The 9,855-nt window shown below is 34.1% G+C and overlaps 1 non-coding gene across 1 annotated transcript; it reads left to right on the top strand.

Moving 5' to 3' along the window:
* The first annotated feature begins 6,114 nt into the window (after nucleotides 1–6,114).
* LOC131172329 (small nucleolar RNA R71) lies at nucleotides 6,115–6,221 on the top strand. The gene has a single exon (XR_009142811.1). It is a non-coding gene; the product is annotated as a small nucleolar RNA R71 (small nucleolar RNA).
* The last annotated feature ends 3,634 nt before the right edge of the window (nucleotides 6,222–9,855 follow it).

The raw sequence follows: 9,855 nt of genomic DNA, 5'->3' as shown, positions 1-9,855 counted from the left end.
CATTGAAGTTCATCCATTAGCAGATGTGCTATTGATTTATATCCCATTTCCCGAGCTTCAATGCAGCAAATCCCGCAAATCAACACAAAGTTCTTATATAATAATGTAATGCAAATGCTGCAGTAGTAATGGAATAATTTGCAGACCTTTGTACGTTGCAACTCCAGTTGGTGCATCTTTTGCTTCTTTAAGCACAGTGAACCTTACAGGAGATAATGAAAGATGGGGAGATCAAACTATGAACTCAGCAGCTGAATTTCAATGGTAGAAGAAATGAGAATTCACGTACCTGTCTCTTTGATCATCATCAAGTATTATGTATTGGTGAAAAAGAACATAAACCAATCCCTCCCCAAGAACAGCACCAAACACGCAAGCCAATACAACTGAATCAACTGAGAGGAAGGTGAAAGAGGAAAACAAAACTAAATCTTTTAACTTGAAATTATAATTCATATTTCAGATGATTTGAACCAACATGAAACCGAGAAATTAAAAAGAGGACTTCAACGAAGAAAGATTAGAAATTACCAGTTTAAGAAGATGGAACTCTTGTTTCCTAGGTCTCCTCCAACACTCAGAAATAATAACATCAAGGGGTCTGGTAGACTGGTACTGGCAGTGCCACCTCTGGTATGATAGATGGAATTCTGATGCTGACCCAAATTCAAAGAAAGGTAGAAGGCAATACAGAGAGAAACCTACACAACCTATGTACAAGTCCAAGTTCGTTACTTCTTCATTTTCACACAAGTAGCTGCAACATATGTGATTTCTCAAATCTTCTTTATTTGGATGGCAAATAGAATAGAGAAATGAGGAGGAAAAAAAATTTATATTTCTCAAATCTAGAGCAATCTACACATGGTTTTTATTGATTTGGATAAGGCTTATGATAATGTTCCAAGAGATGTCTTATGGAGTTTCTTAGAATAAAAGAAGGTATCTATTAGGTACATACAAGTGTTGAAAGATATGTATAAAAGAGCAACTACTATTGTGCGCACAGTGGGAGGGGACACAGTAGATTTCCCGATCTCAATTGGATTACACCAAGGATCAGCTATAGCTATAAGCCCTTACCTTTTTATACCAGTTTTAGATGAATTGACGAAACATATACAAGAGAGTATTCCTTGGTGCATGATATTTGCGGATGATATTGTTCTAATAGATGAGACGTGAGAAGGAGTCAATAAAAAGCTAGAGCTTTGGAGAAGTATTCTAGAGTCAAAGGGCTTTAAGTTAAGTAGAACGAAGACAGAATACATGTATTGCAAGTTCAGTGAAGGCCAAACTGATGATAGAGAAGGGGTTAGTCTGGATGGAGTGGTACTATGATGGTTGTTGAATCTACCAGAAATTTAATTAACTGAAATTACCAGTTATGAAATATTTTCTGTAATAAGTGGTAAGTCCAAGTCGAACCCTAGAGACTGAATTATTAAATTTCGTGCACTTGTGTAATGGAAAAAGAACAAAGGTTGGGAGGGAGGTAATTCGCAATCCAAAGAAGAAATCAAAAATAAAAAAATTAAGATCTAAAATAAAATAAGAAACTCTCAAATTAAACAAATTTCAGTCCAAGGTAATTCTCATTCCAATGCATTATTCGATCATAGATAAAAGAAATACAATTATATCTTATTGAATACTTAACGTAAATTTACCAAACAGCGAGGTAAACCCCTGACTTTCCTATACTCATTAATTCGAGTCCAGCACTCTTATTGACTCTAATTATTAACTGAGTTGGTTTTAAGCAATCCTCATCAAATTAATAACTACTTTAAGAAAAGGAAGTAATTAAGCTGAACAATAATTTATGAAGCATAAATCATTTAATCCACCCTATTATTTCCTTAGGTCATTATAAAAAACTTGGATCATAATTAATAAAACCTAATTGCTACTCATGTTCAATTTTACACAACAATTACAGATTATGAAGATGAACTAGCAATTGATCAAATCAAATAATTAACTAATAGGTCTTTTTAGCAAATCATTCAATAGATAAAAAATAATTAAATCAGAAAACAATAGATATTCAAAAAGACATAAATTAAATTAAGAACATGGTCTCACAAATCACACATAAGAACTTGAATCCCTTGAACTGAATTAAAAACTTAGCCACTCATGTTCATGGCTTACAGAAAAATAAAGAAGAAATTTAAAAAGAGAATAGAGAACGAAGACCTTCTATGGAGAACGAATGTCTGAATTGGGATACTATTAGCTGCTGCCCAAAGACGTATTTATAATAAAAAACCTAATCCCAAAGATGGGAACCAAACTAGGAAAAGTTTTGAAATTTAAAAGACAGATTTTCAGCCTATATTCACATCTTTGAAATCAAGGCCGATTTTCAGTGACTTCCTTTTCGAATCTACCTCTTCCCTCTTTAAGAAAGTTGTAGCCCTATTTCTTCGCTTTCCAACAGGTACTCATTTGCCTAAATCTGAGGTCTACAGCCCAAGTTATGGCACAAAAACCGGGACTGGTTCAGACAAATGGTCCAGCCCATAGTGACGACTTCATTGCCATTTTTGATAATTAAAATAGCCTCATCTCATGTTCAGCCCTTCATAGAAGTTGTAGAAGTGGCTCTTAAGGTTCAATTGGGCTTGGGTTTGCTTCATTTGGATGTCTGAAACTTCAGATACAAAATAAAAACTAAAACTGATCGTGACACATCAAGTCTGGGCTTTTACAATGGATCCATAGCTCATTTTGTCAACCTTGGAGACTGATTTGGGCTTTGGTCCCTCTTTATCATTTGAAGTGCTCTATCTTAGCTTTTCAATGGATTAAACAACACTCAATTTGGAGACCCAGAACTTTAGAAACACCTAAAAAATACAGCAAAGGTCAAATGCTGAAAATTTCTCCATTTAATACAATTATTCCACAACTATATAAAAATATGCCTAAATGATAAATATATTTTAACCAACTGAATTAAACATAAAAATACACTTAAAACACTAAATGTGATGGGAGTAAAATTAATAAATTATTCACTTATCAAATTCCCCCACACTTATTCCATGCTTGTCCTCAAGCATGACTTAAACTCTCAATCAACTCCACTTAGAAGTTCCTTAACTTCACCTTATCACAATATTCTCTAATAAAAAATTAAAAATTTGAAAGAATAGGCAAGTAAGGTAATAACTATCACAACAAATTCCATCAACACCATACCAATATATCAACAATTTTCCAACACAAAACAAAAGGCTTGAAATCAATTAAGCTCACACAATTAAAGTTCCATAAAATTTTAAGTCAATACACACCAAAACACAAGGCTAATTTATCAAGGCACAATAATTATATCTCTTTGCAAATCTTAGGGGAGATAGAAATAGGCTTTTATATATATATATATATATATATATATATATATATATATATATATATATATAATTGGTACTTCTTTCTTGTCACAGTTACCTTTTTTTTTTATTTCAATCGTTACCTTCAGAAAAGTACCTTGCTCATATCCTAGCTAGCTTTTGGCCTGAGAAACGACATGGGGTTCATGAAGACCCCTGGTTAGTTTGCTTAACTAAAATAGCGGAGCAATTTTCAACTTTAACTTTTTATTTCCCCCAATTTATGCATCTACATATTATAAAGTGCCCTAATAGGTTAAACAAAGTTCTGAAATATGCATGATATTAGTTTAAAGCATACATAACTAATCATTTTACCATTAAATCAAGCATAAATAATTTATATAGAAAAAATTGCTATATGGTATGGAGAAGAGAGAAAATTCATTATTAAAGTTAATATTACCTTACCTAAAATCTCAAAAACTCAACCTAAAATAGAAAAGTCATTTCAAGGATAAAGCACTTCTCTCCGAGAGTTAATCATGAATCAAGCTTATGAGAACAAATTTTATTTTATTTTATTTTTATTTAATTTTTTTTAATAATTAAAAAAAAAAGATTGTAGCTATAAATTTCTCCTTCCCCACACTTAAAACTTACATTGTCCCCAATGTAAAGCCCAAATGCAAAAGAAAAGAAAGAAAAAAAATGCTAGAACATAAAATAAAACAAGTGAAAGAAAACAAATCTGATTGTGGCTAACAAGCCACCCATGGGTTGTCTCCCAAGAAGCGCTTTTGTTTAACATCGTTAATTCGACATGACAAAGCTCCTTAATCCACTAAATTCTCCTGAAACCCCTCATAAAATGGCTTGAGTTCATGACCATTGACCTTGAACACTTTGTTAATTCCTAAACTTTGAATTTCAACTGCACCATAAGGAAACACATTAGTAACAACAAATGGTCCAATCCAAAGAGAACGCAATTTACCAATCATCAGCTTTAATATGGAATTATACAATAAAACTTTTTGCCCAATCACAAACTGCTTCCTTAGTTTATAATGAAATGCCTTTGTCTTTTCTTTATAGATCCTAGAATTCTCATAAGCCTTAAGGCGAATTTCCTCTAATTCATGCAATTGTGATTTTCTTTCTAACTCATCCTCAAAAACATCCTGCACAAATGTATCAACAACATTAATAGAAAAGATAGAATGATCATCAGCAGGATACTTCATGACATCAAAGATGTTAAATTTGACAGTCTCTCCATCAAACTCCATAGTTAAGGTACTCTCATCCACATCAATTTTTATTTTGGCAGTTTTTAGGAAAGGTCTTCCAAACAAAATCAAAGCTGAATTTGATGAGAGAGCACTATCATCCTCCATATCCAGAATGTAAAAATCTGCAGGAAAAATCAATCCTCCAACCTGCACCAACACATCCTCAACTACTCCCAATGGTTAAGCACTAGAATGATCAGCTAATTGAATAATGACATTGGTTTCTTTTAAAGGACCCAAATTTAAAGTTTGAAAAACTGAATTTGACATAACATTAATAGATGCTCCTAAATCTGCCATTGTACTTTTAAATTTAGAATCACCTATTCTGCAGGGAATAGAAAACGAACCTGGATCCTTACACTTAGGGGGTAATTTTCACTGAATTAGTGCTGACACATTTTTCCTCCACACTTATTTTCTCATTATTTATCAACTTGCACTTTGTAGTGCATAACTCCTTAAGGAATTTAGTATACTTGGGAACTTGTTTGATCTCATCAAGTAAAGGTATATTCACCTCCACCTTTTTTAAAGTCTCCAAAATTTCTTTCTCTTATTTTTCTTTCTTTATCTTAGCCAACCTGCATGGAAATGGGGGAAGAACAGAATTATTAACCTTATTCAAGTTAGTTCCAGTATTTACCTCAACTTTAGGAACTTCAGATTCTTTTCCTTCTTGCTTTTTCTTTTTCATTGGCTCATGTGGAGTCTGATTATCAACTTCTTTCCCACTCTGCAATAGTATCGCACTCGTATTTTCTCTGAGGTTCATGACTGTTTGTGATGGAAGCTTTCCAGAACCTTGATCTTCCAGCATACTCACAGATGAGGCTAACTGACCAATCTGCCTCTCTATATTTTGAATGCTATTTCTGGTCTCTTATTGAAACTGTTGGGTATTGTTAGCCAAAGCCTTAACAATTTCATCAAGTGACATACCTTGATTTGAGGGAGGCGAAGGTAATTGATTCACTTGTCTTTGTTGCTGGTATCGGTTTTGCACCGGTTGATTCCCATAACTCAGATTGGGATGATCTCGCCATCCTGGATTAAAAGTATTGGAAAAGGGATCATACCTGTGTTGTGGCTGTCTATAATTTCCTACTGCATTAACATGTTGCATTGATTCATCCTCTTGTAACGCAGGACACATGTCAATAGCATGACCCGAACCCGAACAAATTCTACATACCTTAACAGTTTGCATTTTTCCTACAGCCAATTGCCTCACCAAAGAAGTTAAATCAGAAATCTATTTCTCAAGGTTAGATGTACTTACCTCATTAACCTTCATGGGTGAGTGATCTATTCTTATTCCAAACTACTGAGAATTTGCTGCCATGTTAACAATCAGCCTCCTTGCCTCTTCTGGTGTCTTGTCAACCAAAGCTCCTCCACTAGCAGCATCTATCATACTGCGGTCCATTGGTAGAAGTCCCTCATAGAAATACTGAATCAAAAGCTGCTCACTTATTTGATGATGGGGACAGCTTGCACACAGCTTCTTAAATCTCTCCCAGTACTCATACAAGCTCTCTCCATTGTATTGCCGGATGCCACAAATTTCTTTTCTTATGTTGGCAGCACAGGAAGCAGGAAAATACTTCTCTAGAAATATCTGCTTCATCCCATTCCATGAGTTGACAGATCCAGAATGAAGGTAATACAACCAATCCTTAGCTATGCCCTCCAGTGAGAAAGGGAAAGCCCGAAGCTTGATCTGATCCTCTGAAACTCCTTGAAGTTTCATGCTGGAACACACAATATGAAATTCCTTTAGATGCTTATGTGGATCCTCACCTGCAAGACCATGAAACTTAGGCAACAAATGGATTAGTCTAGATTTCAACTCAAAAGCAACATTTAAAGCAGGATATTGAATACACAAAGGCTGTTGGTTTAGATTAGGAGCAGCCAACTCTTTCAAAATTCTAGCAACCATGGTTTCGTTTTCGGGATTTGAATCCAAATCCAAATCTGAACTTAACTCACTTAGAGATTGGACTCCTTCAGATGTACTCGAAATCTACCTAGCTTGCTTAGCCAATTTTCTCAACCGTTTAGCTATTTTTTCTACTTCTGGATCAAAGATCAACTCACCAGATTGAGAAGTTCTTGTCATAAACAAAAAAAATTAAAGTAAAAATAGAAAAATGCTTCAAAACCCTAGAAAACAATGGAATTTGGCCTCAAGAGGGTGGGGCCTTGAGGCCAAAGAATCTTATAGATTCATTGGTCTTGATCAAAGCTTCGTTTCCTTCAAAATAGGTATAGGCCGCCCTCCAAATTCAACCAAAAATCTGTTGATGAATAGTAACACCGTAATTTTTTTTTTTCAAAAACCTGAAAATAACAACACTTCACAAACAAAATTAATAACAAAATACCCTAACACTAAAAACATGAAATCCAATGAATTTCAGTCCCCGGCAACGGCGCCAAAATTCTTGATGGTTGTCGAATCTACCAGAAATTTAATTAATTGAAATTACCAATTGTGAAATATTTTCTGTAATAAGTGATAAGTCCAGGTCGAACCCTAGAGACTGAATTATTAAATTTCATGTACTTGTGTAATGGAAAAAGAACAATGGTTGGGGGAGGGGGGGGGTAATTCGCAATCCAAAGAAGAAATCAAAAATAAAAAAATTAAGATCTAAAATTAAATAAGAAACTCTCAAATTAAATAAATTTCAGTCCAAGGTAATTCTCATTCCAATGCATTGATTCGATCATAGACAAAAGAAATACAATTATATCTTATTGAATACTTAACGTAGATTTACCAAACAGCAAGGTAAACCCCTGACTTATACTCATCAATTCGAGCCCGGCACTCTTATTGACTCTAATTATTAACTGAGTTAGTTTAAAGCAATCCTCATCAAATTATTAACTGCTTTAAGAAAAGGAAGTAGTTAAGCTGAACAATAATCTATGAAGCATAAATCATTTAATCCACCCTATTGTTTCCTTAGGTTATTATCGAAAACTTGGATCATAATCAATAAAACCTAATTGCTACTCATATTCAATCTTACACAATAATTACGAATTATAAAGATGAACTAGCAATTGATCAAATCAAATAATTAACTAATAGGCCTTTTTAGCAAATCATTCAACAGATCAAAAATAATTAAATCAGAAAACAATAGATATTCAAAAAGACATAAATTAAATTAAGAACTTAGTCTCACAAATCATACATAAGAACTTGAATCCCTTGAATTGAATTAAAAACTTAGCCACTCATGTTCATGGCTTACAGAAAAATAAAGAAGAAATCTAAAAAGAGAATGGTGAATGGAGAACGAAGGCCTGAATTGGGATGCTCTTAGTTGTTGCTCAAAGACGTATTTATAATCAAAAACCTAATCCCAAAGATAGAAACTAAATTAGGAAAAGTTTTGAAATTCAAAAGACAGATTTTTAGCCTGTATTCACGTCTTTGAAATCAATGCCGATTTTCAGTGACTTCCTTTCCGAATCTTCCTCTGCCCTCTTCAGGAAAGTTGTAGCCCTATTTCTTAGCTTTCCAACGGGTACTCATTCGCCTAAATCTGAGGTCTTCAGCCTAAGTTATGGCTCAAAAATCGGGACTAGTTCAGACAGATAGTCCAGCCTATAGTGACGACTTCATTGCCATTTTTGACAATTAAAATGGCTTTATCTCGCATCCAGCCCTTCATAGAAGTTATAGAGGTGGCTCTTAAGGTTCAATTGGGCTTGGGCTTACTTCATTTGGACTTTTGAAACTCCAGATACAAAATAAATACTGAAACTGGTCGTGACATATCAAGTATGGGCTTTTACAATAGATCCATAGCTTATTTTGTCAACCTTGGAGACTGATTTGGGCTTTGGTCCCTCTTTATCATTTGAAGTGCTCTATCTTAGCTTTTTAATGGATTAAACAGCACTTAATTTGGAGACCCACAACTTTAGAAACACCTAAAAATACAGCAAAGGTCAAATTCTGAAAATTTCTCTATTTAACACAATTATTCCACAACTATATAAAAATATGCCTAAATGATAAATATATTTTAACCAACTGAATTAAACATAAAAACACACTAAAAACACTAAATGTGATGAGAGTAAAATTAATAAATTATGCTATCCCAAAGTAATCACTTTAAATATCTCGGCTCAGTCCTTCAAGTAGATGGGGGATGTGAGGAGGATGTTAGTCATAGGATTAAAGCCGGATGGTTGAAGTGAAGACGTGTCATGAGATTTTTATGTGATCGCAAGATCCCAATAAGTTGAAAGAAAAATTTTACCGTATAGCCATACGACCGGCTATGTTATATGGTAGTGAGTGTTGGGCACTGAAGGAGTCGTATGCGTCTAAGATAAGAGTTGCAGAGATGAGAATGTTAAGGTGGATGAGTGGTCATACTAGACTAGATAAAGTCTGTAATGAGAGTATTAGAGAAAAGGTAGGAGTGGTGCCAATTTAGGATAAGTTGAGAGAAGGGAGATTGAGGTGGTTTGATCATGTGAAGCGTAGACATACGGAGGATAGAAAGAAAAAAAGGGGTAGACCTAAATTGACTTGGAGGAGAGTAGTACAACATGACCTAGAAGCATTACACATTTTTTAGGATTTAACCCAAAATCGTTTAAAGTGGAGAAAGTAAATCCATTTAGCCGACCTCAAATTTTTGTGATAAAGGCTTAATTGAGTTGAGTTGAGTTGAGTTTAACATCATAAAATAAAGATCAACTCATGACAATTAAGTAATAAGGCAATACAGAGAGAAACCTGCACAACCTATGTACAAGTCCAAGTTCGTTACTTCTTTATTTTCACACAAGTAGCTGCAACATATGGGATTTCTCAAATCTTCTTTGTACACACGGCTCACCCCTTAAAGTCTTCTTTTTTCTGTCGAAAGATAAAATGTATATACACAACACTCAGAGATAGGACTTGGCATATTAATAAAACCATAATAATTTTACCAAAACTCCTCATCCCATATAAGCGAAGATGACTGGTTGAAGTTATTTTTTACTAGCTTGTAATGGCAGAGGAAATAACAGTGCTGTTACTTTTGGGTTTCCATTCTAACGGGCACAAATTTAAGAGGGAGATGTTTGAATTTGAATTTGAATTTTTTGTTGTATGGTTATTCTAATTAGCATTTCTAATTAAAATAGCAAATCACTACAACATCAATACATATGAAAAAAAAACCTAG

The sequence above is a fragment of the Hevea brasiliensis genome, chromosome 13, assembly GCF_030052815.1.
Source record: "Hevea brasiliensis isolate MT/VB/25A 57/8 chromosome 13, ASM3005281v1, whole genome shotgun sequence".
Lineage (NCBI taxonomy): Eukaryota > Viridiplantae > Streptophyta > Magnoliopsida > Malpighiales > Euphorbiaceae > Hevea > Hevea brasiliensis.
Note: the sequence above shows the minus strand (reverse complement) of the source record. Positions and strands in the feature narration are given on the sequence as shown.